The sequence below is a fragment of the Molothrus ater genome, chromosome 1 (genome assembly GCF_012460135.2).
Source record: "Molothrus ater isolate BHLD 08-10-18 breed brown headed cowbird chromosome 1, BPBGC_Mater_1.1, whole genome shotgun sequence".
Taxonomy (NCBI): Eukaryota; Metazoa; Chordata; class Aves; order Passeriformes; family Icteridae; genus Molothrus; species Molothrus ater.
Window position 1 is genome coordinate 4,085,348 of NC_050478.2, and position 13,296 is coordinate 4,098,643.

A 13,296-nucleotide genomic window follows, 5' to 3' on the forward strand; every position below is an offset into this window, starting at 1 on the left:
CAGCTGCACAATGGGGCTGTGCTTGGAGCATTCCCACAGCATCTGCTAGCAGCAGGATTTGCTGCTTTTTCTTTGTGCAGCCCTTCCATGGTAGCTGACAGCCTGATTTTCTTGTATTCTCCCTGTTTTTATTCCATCCTGTCTTATGAATGACTGTCCTGATGTCTGCTGAGGCTCTCAGGGAAATCCAGCCATCCCTCACAGTGCTGTTTATCCACTTTTCCACTGTTATTTTTATTCAGCAGTTTCTAATGTTGTGTCCAAAAGTTTTTCATGATCTGTTCATCTGGCTAAACCTCATCCCAGTGCCCCAACTTCTTACAGACCTCAGCAGAAGCACTCTGAGTTTGGTGGCTCACATAATTTTCTTTTTTTATAACATTCTGCCCCACAAAGACCCACAAAAACTTTGTGGGAAGATTTCACTGCTCCTGAATTATCTCCAGTACCAGCCAATGTGGCTGCATGGAAAATCAAGAATGTATTTTGGTATTTAAATAGGAACTGGTGCTGTTGTCAGGAAAATAATTAGCTCCAATCCAGCAGTGAACAATAACATCTTTTGGCACATAGACTGAGAAATAAACAAAATGCAGAATAAATTAGAGGGACAGAACACCCGCTCTGGCTGTCAAGTCAGATTTCAAATGTCCTTTTTCTCTTTTAAGGTTTTTTCCCTCAAGATACAAGATATGTTTAATACAAGAATGTGAATCAGAAGAATACAGGAGATGTTTTCTTTTTCTGTGCAAATCACTGTCAGCAGAATAAGTTGTTTCCTTGTCCCCATCATGCTTTTGCTGGCTTTGATGGGATCTGTCAAGCCCCCACTTTTGACTGGCCTTGCTCTAATATCTCCTCTGTGAATCTTTATTCTTCTTACAGGTCCAGTTGTCCAGTTGTTCTGACTGAGATAAAAATGAGAGATTTTGATCTGAGATTTAGATTCCTTTCTTTTTTTTTTCGTTTTTTTTTTTTTTTTGCCTTTCAGAGGGGTTTTTAAGAAGGAATTAAGATGGAGCAACCATCTACCTTAATCATAGGTCATGCATGAATTGAGACTTTCTTATAAATACCCCATGAAAGGCTTCAGACTTTTAGCTATTGCTTTTCTTCCCCTTCCTTTCTTCTCTCTTGTGTCTTAAGCTACAGAGTAAAATCCTCATTAACAATTTGCTAAAGATTGTCCATAATAAATGCTGCTGTTCTTGGAGCCTGCAAAATAAATAGTAATATACTGATTTGATATTAATTAATTGACACCAAAATGTGCATCAAAACACTGTTAAGAATGAACCAAAGGCCTTTACTTCTCAAATTTTTGCCCTCAAATTTCTGAGTTCATCTCAAGCTTTTCCTCCTCCTGTGGGTTTTGAATTCAGGTAGGAATTATCATCATTATGCCAAGTTGTTGCTGTTCAGTTTGGTTTATACACAGTAACACTGAGGCACTGGCACACTGAGTGTTTTTCTTCCTGGTACAATCCTGTTGTCCCTTTTCTAAGGGAAAGAACAAATTTCCTGCATCTTTGGAGCAGTTTTGTCTCAGGTAAATGCCAATGTTCCCCCACCATCCCTGCAGGGTGGCTCTTCAGTGCTCTGCATGCTGCAAGAATTCTTTTCTTCCCCTAAAATAGTCCAACCACTTTCTGACTATTAAGGAATTCACCTGCTGTGGTGAATTGCCTTTATTTTTTTTTCTCTCAGCAATGAGCAAACTGCAGAAGATTTTATATCTGTCCCTAAAAAGTTGTAGTTTGACCTTCCATCTTTTCCTTTTCTCTCCAAATTTGCAGCCCAGTGCACATTTCTGTTGGAATTGAAGTGTTTTCTGTCCCACTCCTCCTGGTACTTTCTGTCCTCTTCCTGAAGAAGGTCACTTTGCCAATATACAGGGGACAGGCTGTGTGAAAAACATGGGTCTATTTGTATTTTTTTCCCTTCTAGGCTGGTCTGTGTGATCCTGGAGTCCCAGAATGACAGAATGGGTTGGGCTGGGTTGGGTTGGTTGGGTTGGTTGGGTTGGGTTGGGTTGGGTTGGGATGAGTTGGGTTGGGTGTGATTGGGTTGGATTGGGTTAGGTTGGGTTGGGTTGGATTGGGTTAGGTTGGATTGAATTGGGTTGGGTTGGGTTGGTTGGGTTGGATTGGGTTAGGTTGTGTTGGTTGGGTTGGGTTGGGTTGGTTGAGTTGGGTTGGGTTAGGTTGGGTTTGGTCAGATTGGGTTGAGTTGGGTTGGGGGTGATTGGGTTAGGTTGGATTGGGATGAGTTGGGTTGGATTGGGTTGGGTTATTTTGGGTTGGATTGGGTTGGGTTGGGTTGGTTGGGTTAGGTCAGGTTGGGTTGGTTGGTTGGGTTGGGTCGGGTTTGGTTGTATTGGGTCAGATTGGGTTGAGTTGGGTTGGGGGTGATTTGGTTTGGTTGGATTGGGTTGGGTTGGGTTAGGTTGGGTTAGGTTGGGTTGGGTGTGATTGGTTAGGTTGGGTGTGATTGGGTTGGGTTGGGTTGGGTTGAGTAGGGTTAGGTTGGGTTGAGTTGGGTTGGGGATGATTGGGTTGGGTTGGATTGGGATGAGTTGGGTTGGATTGGGTTGGGTTGGTTGGGTTGGGTTAGGATGAGTTGGGTTGGGTGTGATTGGGTTGGGTGTGATTGGGTTAGGTTGAGTTAGGTTGGGTTAGATTGGGTTGGGTTGAGTTAGGTTGGGTTAGGTTGGGTTGGGTTGAGTTAGGTTGGGTTAGGATGAGTTGGGTTGGGTGTGATTGGGTTGGGTGTGATTGGGTTAGGTTGGATTGGGTTGGGTGTGATTGGGTTAGGTTGGATTGGGTTGGGTGTGATTGGGTTAGGTTGCCTTGGCTTGCCTTGGCTTGGAAGAAACCTTAAAGATCATCCAGTGCCACCCCTGCTATGGGCAGGGACACCTTCCATTATCCCAGGCTGCTCCAAGCCCTGTCCAGCCTGGCCTTGGGCACTTCCAGGGATCCAGGGGCAGCCACAGCTCCTCTGGGCACTTGTGCCAGGGCCTGCCCACCCTCACAGGGAACAATTTCTCCCTAATATCTCATTTAACCCTACTCTCCTTCAGCTTAAAGTCATTCTCCCTTTTTTAGGAGAATTTCTCTCTGCATGCCCTGGCATTGACCTCTCTGCCTAAAATACATTATTTTATTGGAAATTAAAATTTAAAAGGCACAAAGAGGAAGAAAAATTAGAAAGACAGCTGCATGTAGGCTGTATTTATGTAAATGGACTCATTTCTAAAAACCAGGTCATGAATTAATTGAGAATTTTGTATAAATTCCACATGAAATGCTTCAGATTTTTAGCTGTTGCTTTTCCTCCCTCTCCTTTCTTCTGTCTTGTGTCTTAGAGTAAAACCCTCACTGTCAATTTGCTTAGGATTGTCCATGGTAAATGCTGCTGTCCTTGGAGCCTACAAAATAAACCATAGTTCAGTGATTTGATATTAATTAATTGACACCAAAATGTGCATCAAAACACTGGAGTATGTCCATTTTGTTGTGAAATGTGAGATGAGGAAGCTTTTGTGAAATACTAAAGGAAAGACATCAGAGCTTATGCAAGGAATTTTTTGGCTTTTATACAGATGAGGTGCACAGCTGACATTATTTATGGAAACATCAAGTAAAATATGAAGGGTTTTTTATCTCCTCACTGCAGTATGATATTGATCCACTAGGGAGAGCTCCTGATTCATGCTTTCATTTTTCCAGAGGCTTTTTTGGAGAGCTGAACCTACTCATGTTCCCCTAACTCTAAATAAAAGAGAAACTTGCAACAGAGTATTGCCTTTTACTCCATATCACAGCGAATTTGTGGGTAGTTAATGTTAAAATGTAATTTAATACAAGAATTGAACAATTTTCTCAGTAGTGAATTAACAAAATGCTGATTTTACAGATCTTCATCTGCTGCTTGTCCAATTTTTTTTTCTTACCAGAAACAGTTGCAGGTGTTGGGAACCCGCTTAACACAACTTTTTTTTTTAATTTATTCCACTCTGAGAACAGCACAGGAGTTTTACTGCAATATTACAATTTTGATCATGCATTTTTGGAATATCTTCCCTGTCACAGTGGTCCCAACTATTCTAAATTTCCTTTGTGGTATTTGGGAGCGTTTGGGTAAATGAACCACAAGCAGTAGCAGCATTTCCGTTTCCTTGATTGAATGAGCAGCTCTGGCATGAATCACATTCTTGTGTGTGTACAGATCCTCTCTGGAGCCTCAAATATGCACCCCTGAGAACTCCAAACTAATTTCTTATGAGTGCTTCTGCTAAAAAAAGGAATGCCTGGATGTTTGCTGAGAGCCAAGCTAAAGTCTATCTGTCCCAGGCTCCTGCAGCAATCCCAGCCTTTTGTTACACAGTAATTTGAATGATTTCCAGCCCAGCAGCTTACAAACAAATTTACAAACTTGTTTGGGTTAGGTACCCAGGCTGTGTGATTTCAGTTTATTGAGAGATGCAGAACTACAAAATAATTGACAATGGTTAATGTTTGGATTGAGAAACAAGGCTGAAGTCAGACATAAATGTGCAGGCCTTGTGTATGTGATCATGTGTATGTAGATATTTTTAAGAAAAAACATTTTGTGGTTTGTTGTCCTGGCCATTTTTTCAGCCCTCAGCATTACTGCCATCAAAAACAAGGCAATTTTTCTCTATATTTGCACCCCAACCATGGAGAATGGCAAGTTCCCACAGGGTCTTCTAAAATATGTTTGACTCAGAATTAGATTAACTGACCCAGACCTTACTGCAGGTTTGAAGTTCAACTTTTGGACTTAAATCCATGTTTTGGAGTACCAAGAGGATGAAATCTTGGGGTTTAAACTAGATCTACCCAGGTCTGGTCTAGTGGGTGTCCCTGCTCGGGACAGTGGAATTGGAACTAGGTAATTTTTAATGTTCTTTCCAACCCAAACCATTCTGTGATTCTATGTTTCTATGGTACTGGATGTTTCAAAAGAAGGAGCAAGAAAATCAGCCTGGCCAAACCTTGCTTATCTTCTCAAATTTTAATGGTACCCAACACTCCTCATTTCCATTGGATGCTCTCTTCTTAACAAGAGTTCTGGTGGTGAGGACCTCCATCCATGCCTTAAAAACAAAGATTCAGAGAATTTGAGTAAGGAGTGAGTTTAATGAGACCCATAAAGAGCACATTACTTGAGCTGGAGTAGAATTCACATCTTGTCCTCATCTCTCTTGCACCAGCCTGGGTCAGGCGGGTTTTGCTGCACAGGTGAGCCTCAAGAAGAGGTACCTTGTTTGGATGTTACCATGTCACCAGTCACTTTCCCCACCTTTTAAGAGGGACAAATCCTCATGGAGCTGAAGCTCCAGCGACAGAGGCTTCCCAGGAGCAAACTGTGAGTGCAGGAGAACAACGCTGCTCGCGAGCTTCCAAAGAGGTGCCTGTGGCCTCTTTGTTTTCTTCTATTGTTTGTGGGTGTTCTCAAAGTTTAATCCTTTATTTATTGAGGCACGTTTCCCTCCTAATGTTTATGCATGAGCAAATTTCTATTTACTCCAGCATGACTGTAAGGTCACAGTTGTTGCTAGCATGAGTGTCACTTCTTTTGATTGTTCTGTTTCCCGGGGTGTTTATTCCCCTCTAACAATGCTCTTCCTTTTTTTGAACAACTGCTCTCATGTGTGTGATGTTGTTTAATGATAATGTCTAATTGTTAGAGCCTCTGCTTCCCCCTTCCAGATGTGTGGGGAGGTTTTGTTTGTGGTACAGGATTGTTCAGTGAAAACATTCATGGGAGTGGTTTTGGATTGGGAAATGGATTGATTGCAACAGGAACATTCAATTGAAATTAGGTACAGTGAAATTGCAAGGGAAAGTAAAAATTATTTCTAATGGAGATTCTGGAGAAGAAGCAAGGCCAAATGTTTCCCCTACAATTAACCTACAATTAAAATGTTAATTGGCTGATAAGAGCATTCATCCTCTATGATATCAAACTTGTGTTGTCTCCAATGTCAGTTTTGTTCTTCCCTCCTGTAACAGACTGTCCCTGGACCTTGAATCTCTTTCAAAATTCAGAGGTATTTAAAATTTGGATTTAAAATGTATTGTGCCTGAGGGCTGCTCCTACTTCACATTTTCATCTCATTTGAATGAAGACCTTAAGGTCTGCCCAGCCATCAAAGGTATTGGAATTTGCTCTTCTGGAGGAACATTAAAATTTTTCACTGGGGGGAATGGAAAGGTAAAATTCCAATGGAAATTGTGTCCTGCCTTCCCAGCAGCCCTAGCAAACATTTCTCATCCTGTTTCCCTTCCTACTGAAGGCATGCCTTCCATATTAGAAGCCTGTTCTAAATTACAAACATCCAGAAGGAAGCTTTGAAACATTTGTGGCTCTACGATATTCCTGTGCTGTCCTTAGGATCATCACTCAAGCTTTATCAAAAATATCTACGGTCTCATGTTCATGTTTTTTTGAGGGAAGCTAATTATAGATACTCAAGCTAGCTGAAGTGGAGGAGGTTTTTTTCCTTTTTTTTTTTTTTTCTTTTTCTTTTCTTTTTTTTTTTTTTTTCTTTTCTGGGGAGTCACCAAGCCAAGCTCCTCATACAAGGCTGCACAGTTTGTTGCCTGTGTAGGCTTGGGGAGCAGATGGAGGGAGGTATAGGGACTCTCTCAAGTAGAGCTGGCTGGGAATCTGTGCATCTGCTTTGTGAAAAATAGGGATGCTTTGGAATATATGTGGCTGCCAGTGTGGAGCTGCAGGGCTGGTGCTGCCCTGATGGATGGGTGAAAAGGCAGCTTCCTGCAGCAGCAGCAGCAGCAGCTTTGCTGTCAAAGACAAGCTCTCAGTGATGTCAGGTGCTGGTTTTGCAGCAAGATTTGAGCCCAGGAGTTGTTGACCAAATACCCCACAGAGAGGGGGAATGAGGAGAAGGGTGATTGCATGTGCAAGTTGCTGTAAAATGTTTGTAGTTATTTTTCCTTTTTTTTCCAGTTATTTGAAAGCATGGTACTGAAGCCTAAAATTTCACAGGGGCATGTAGGGACAGGACGAGGGGGAATGGCTTTAAGCTGAAGGAGTGCAGGGTTAGATGAGGATATTATGAAGAGAGATTAGGAAGAACTATTAGGAAGAAATTCTCTCCTGACAGGGTGGTGAAGCCCTGGCACAGTTGCCCAGAGAAGCTGTGGCTGCCCCATCCCTGGAGGTGTCCAAGAGCAGGTTGGAGCACCTGGGATAGTGGGAGATGTCCCTGCCCATGGCAGGGGGTGGAACAAGATCATCTTTCAGGTCCCTTCCAACCCAAACCATTCTGTGATTCTCTGAAAATGTCACTGAAGACCTGCTCTACCCATGGCTTTGATAAATTCTGGTCCAATGTCAGCTTCAGATGCTGAAGGATTTCCACAGTCCCAGCAGGAGAGATCCTCTTTCTGTGGTTTCAGCTTGACATGGTGAAGGGTCTTGCTTGCCTCTGCTTCACAAGGTTGTAAGGATTATAGAATTAATTTCAGAATTGCAGAATTACAGTACTACAGAGCTGTATCTCTGCTTGTTATAAAGACAAAGCCTTTTAGGCTGGAAGGGATCTCTGGAGCTCCCTGGTCCAGCCTTGGTTTCCTGCAGGATGCACTTCCAGTCAGATCATGTGCCCTGAGTAGTTTATTAGCAGAGTGCTGAAAATCCTCAAGGACAGGGATTCCACAGACATTCCAGGCACCTGTCCCAGTGCTGCCCCAGCCTCACATTGAAAAAAAGCTGTTGCTTATTCCTCCCCAAATTCCCCTTGGTGCAGTTTGTGTCCATTGCCTCTTGTCCTTTCAGGTCTGGTTTTGTCTTCCCCATAACCTTCGTCTAGACAGTTGAAGGCAGGAATTTGATTCCTTGCAATGATCTTTCTAATTTGGTGCAAATGGGACAGGAAAGGAGGGTGACTGCAGCCAAAGGATCACTCATTTCAAGTTGGCCACATATTCATGGATATTTCCCTGCTGACCCAACTCACCCCATGGAACAGATTTCATCAGCTCGTCCCTGTCCCCCAGGTTAATTCCTCTAAGCAACACACCTCAGAGAGCAGAATTTTCCTGCCTTTTTTATTTTAACTGCTCTAAATTAGATAATTACTTAGAGCCCTGACAGATTTACAAGATTAATTGCCTGATTTTATGATGCAACACTACCAAAACCAAAGATTTCTTGATTTAAATCAGGTCTTGAAAAGGAAAGTCTTGCTGGAAGTGTTTGAATAACGTCTGAAAAATACAGTTTAGCTGGACTGAAGTTCAGCTGGGCACTGGGGAAGAATCAGTTTAGATTCTGGCCCAGCCAGCCCAGGGAAGCAGCACAGGGACCTGGAGATGCTTGGAACATAAAACCCCTCAGTACATAGAGAAGTGTAGGACAAGTGGGAGGACACAAGTAAGAGATCTACAATAATGATTTAAAGACCTTGATGAACCCTTTATCAACAAGCTGAATTCAATTTCCAACCAACTTCTTGGGGTTTTTTTCTATTTTTCTCTCCACTTCTAGTAATTCAAAACAACTTTTTGTTCCAGCAGTATCGACCCTGGGTTGAATTTGATCCACTCTGTCCTCTTTCATTTTGACTGGCAGCATTTTTGGGCTCTCTAAACAGTAGGATACTCTAGAATAAGTGCATTTATTGGAAAACAAAATAGTAAAATACAAAATTATAGGAAATTTGTCTCTTGCCATTGTTACATTCTGCTCAAGCATTTTTCTGACTCTCCTCCCAACTGTAAAATGTCAAAATGGCTGCTGTAAATCAAACAGCAGGGTTTTGGCTTCTCTGTTCCTTCCTGATGTGCAAGGGGTCCCAGTTACTCCCTACACGTGGCATTTTGTTCCCCTTGCAATGAAATCAGCCCCCAGCTAAATTTCTCACTGTCTTTAGCACTGCTTTCAAGACACCAAAAGGGATCCTGGAGCCAGGTGGGTTTAACAGAGTCATAATTTTATTGTGTTCAATCACTTCAGAATCCCTTTTCCATGGGCGTGCTGGGAGAACTAATAATGGGATTTTCTGCATGTCCACAAGATCTGTACCAAAACCAAATCAAGAGGGCTTTTATTCCAAGAGACTCTGAAGGCAAGATCTAAGAACTGTGCAGGTGTGGTGGTGTTTGTGGGCTCCCAGGACGAGGGGAGAGATGAGAATCTTGACTCCATGTTTCAGAAGGCTGATTTATTATTTTATGATATATATTATATTGAAAGAAAATGATATATTAAACTATACTAAAGAAAGAGAAAGGAGACATCAGAAGGCTAGAAAAGAAAGGAATGAGAATAAAATCTTGTGACTGCCTACAGGCTCGATACAGCTGGACCTGTGATTGGTCATTATTAAAAACAATTCACATGAGACCAATCAAAGATGCACCTGTTGGTAAACCAGCTCCAGACCACATTCCACAGCCATCAGATTGTTATTGTTTGCATTTCTTTTCTGAGGCCTCTGAGCTTCTCAGGAGAAAAATCCTAGCGAAATATGTCTGTGACATGCAGGTGCTGCATTCTCCCTGCAAAGTGAATCCAGTGGGTTGAGGACATCCCAAATTCCTCAGGTGACTTTGGGAGCTGGGTTGGGTTTCTTCCTGCAGCAGGAACCATCTGGCTTGGAACAAGGTGCTGAATTTCTGAGTGGCTGAGCTGGGTTGCCTTGCCAGTGCAGGAGGAAGATGGGATCTGGTGAGGGATTTGTGCCATCTGTTCCAGGGTAGGACCTCAGAAATTTGGGATGAGGCACCTCCTGGAGGTGCCAGTCTCCCCATTTCCTGGAAATGGAAGCCTGGAAGAATAGTTGGGATCCAGTGAGACACACTGTGCTAACTGAGCAGCTGGAGCTTACTGTCCTGCTCAAGAGGAGTGAAAATCAATGAAATTGAACCTTCTTGGCTGACATTTGAATTTCCTTACCCATCTTTGGTCAGACCAAATAATTAAAGAACTATAGAGGATATTCCACTGAAAACTAAAGGAATCCCAGGATGGTTTGGGTTGGAAGGACCATGAAGAGCATCTCCTTCCTCCCTCTGCCGGGGGCAGGGACACCTTTCACTAGACCACACCTGGATGGATCTAGTCTAAAAAAAAATCAAGAGTTTATCGTCTTGGCACTCCAAATCATGGATTTTCCTCCAAAAGGTGAACTCCAAATGGCTTTTTCTGCTTTTTGAGCATAAAGGCCCAGATGCAAATATTTCCACAGCAAGTACAGTAAATTATAGAATCCTGTAACGGTTTGAGTTGCAAGGGACTGGAAAGATCACAATTCCAACCCCCTGCCATGGGCAGGGACACCTTCCATTATCCTTCCATTATCCAGGCTGCTCCAAGCCCCATCCAGCCTGGCCTTGGACACTTCCAGGGATCCAGGGACAGCCGCAGCTTCTCTGGAGAAGAGAAGGAAGACCTAAAGGAAGACTCTAAGCCTGCTGCTGAAGTAAGAATCACAGAATAAGCAGAGTTGCAAGGGATCCATCAGGATCACTGAGCCCAGCTCCTGTCCCTGACAGACACCAACAGCAATCCAAGCCTGTGCCTGAGAGCATTTTCCAATCACTCCTTGAACTCTCTCAGGCTGTGACACCACTTTGATACAAGGTCCTTATATGTTTTTACTTTTAGATACTGACATTGCAGCTCTTTTATTGCCATTTCCTGTGGTGGCTCCTCTGCTGAGCCAGTGTTTTTTTCAGTACCAACCATCCCACTGCAAATTGCTATGGCAATAGAAATCAAGCACAAAAACAGTCCTGCCCAAACATGAAAAGATTTATTTACCCACATTATTGGACTGCATACTTTCTCAGGAATATTTTTGGGGTATCAGACTCAGAACAGAACGAACTGAAAAATTGTGTTTAGTATGAAATATATGGATGGCAAAATGACAGGTCCTAGATGCCCAGTAATCCCAGGAGGATTGACTTGCAGAAAATAGGTATTGTACATATTTCAAAAAACAAGAAGCCTTCCTGTTACAACAGGGCCACTCAATCCCTGATGGTCTTATTTACTTTTTTGTGGAAACAATCACTCCAGAGTCTGCTATACTAATGAGGGACAAGTCTGCTCTGTCAACCAGCTTGGCTCCCTGCTTTCTCTGATCTGTTATTGACCATGCTGGTTAATTCCCAGGCCCTCCAGCAGAGGCACAAATCAGCTCCTTTGGGAGTGAAGGCTGGGTTTGGTTCATTCCAGGATTTCTGTGATCAGTAGAGACAGGTCTGTGTATCATGTGTCCTCCAATTTACATCTTGAAATGATTCCACGAGAAAAGCTTCTCTGGCCATATGTGCCAAGGACTGTCAAGTGCTTGAGAGAATTATGGTTCTTTTAGTGGAAAAGTAACAATTTCTCGTGGAAAGCTGTGCCAGGGGAGGCTTAGATGGAGCAGGAGGAAGAATTTCTCTACTGAGAGGGTTTTCAGCTGCCCATTCACCAGGGGCTTCTCTGAGAGCCTGGGGTTGCTCCCTGGTGTGCCTGCATTTAGCACAGATGGAAGATTAGGATTAAAGGGAAAAAATCCAATAAAAACCCACCAAAAACACCTCTTGGTGTTTTCAGACTTCCTAAAGGCCCAATGTTTAAACAGAAGAGTTGCCTTTTGGAAATTCTGTGCCATTGCTAAAGTGAGAATCCTTCAGAACACACTGCTGTATTTTAGATGTGCTTCCCCAGCCCCACTTTAAGTCCTTTAAATCACCCCAAATTGTCTGAGTGCCACTGCTGAGACACAGACTGAGACTTCTCTTTCCTTAAATCATACCAGAGTTACCCTTAAGATGCTTTCAGTGCATACATTTATGTGAAAATAAAGAGAGCTGAATTAAGTGTGGCAGAGCGCTTTCTTTCCAATTAAATCAGCCATGTAATTTATCACTGAATTTTATTCACAAACTCATATTTCAACAAGTGTTTTTTCATATCATCTTTTAATTAAAGCTGATTTACATCCCTGTGGAGGCTCTTAAAATGAACTACCATTATCATAAGTCCATAATCAATCACTTGTAGAGTGTTAACAGGCCAGTAACTGCAGATATTTTCCCCCTAACTATTTATTAAGAAGCATTTGTTAAATTTTCTTATTTACAAGCATCTCTCTGTTTTGGCAATCAATCTCAGAATCAAACTGAGTCTAAACATTTGTAGTTTACATCAGTGATGGTGCCCTCTGTGTTTACTGGGAAGTGAATTTATACCATACTGAAGCACACTTTGGAACCAAGAGTGGAATAATTTTGTGACTCAATTTTCTGCTATGAAAATATCTTCTAGGAGGAGCAGAGGAAGCTTTCCATGAAGACTTGAGTGTGGCATTCACGTTCTCTGAAAAAATCCCTTCGCCCAGGATTTTTCTCCTGGGAAGCTGAGAAGCCTCAGAGAAAAGGAGAACAATTCTTATCTCATTTGCTTCTCCTGTGTTGTGCTCACATGTGGAATGTGTTTGGAGATTGTTTACCCACAGGTGATTGTTCCATTGGATTCTGCTGTGAGTTGTTTTGACTCTTTGGCCAATCAGGGCCAAGCTGTGTAGAGACTCTGGAAAGAGTCAGGAGTTTTCATTATTATCTTTTTAGCATTCTGTCAGTATCCTTTCTGTGATCTTTAGTATAGTTTAATATAGTATTCTTTCATATAATATAGTATAATAAAATAATAAATTAGCCTTCTGAGAACATGGAGTCAGATGCATCATTCTCTCCCCTCGTCGGTGGTCCTGCATTTGCTGTACTTGAGGATGTGGAAAGTGGGAGAAACAGCTGGTTTTGGGGTGAAATATAAAATGAGAGCACCTGCTCTTACCTGGATATGCAAAAAGAGGGAAAGGTGAAACTGCTGAACAAACAAAATGGTGGAGAGGTGTAAAAAACTATTAAGAAGCTGTGGGCTCTTTTTTAATTCCTGTTTCCAAGGTCACAAATCAGGTGTCAGCTGAGGTTGCTCCCTAAAACATGAAAAGATGTCATTTTGATATTTGTACTATCACCAAGCTGGTGAAAGGTTTAGCCATAGAATCTTCATGTGTGGCCAAATTCTGGTTGTATCTCCTCTAACCTCACCACTGCTAGGGCTCTTGGTAAGATGATTGTATCTTCTTTGTAGGCAAGATGCAGCCAGGTGTCACCTTCTCCTTCACTGTGCTGCAGAAATAAAATATTTCTGGCTCAGACTCATTTTTAGGATGCTTTATGTATCGCACTGGCATCGACTGAATTTCTTTCCATTGCCTTTTTTTCATCACCACAATAAATT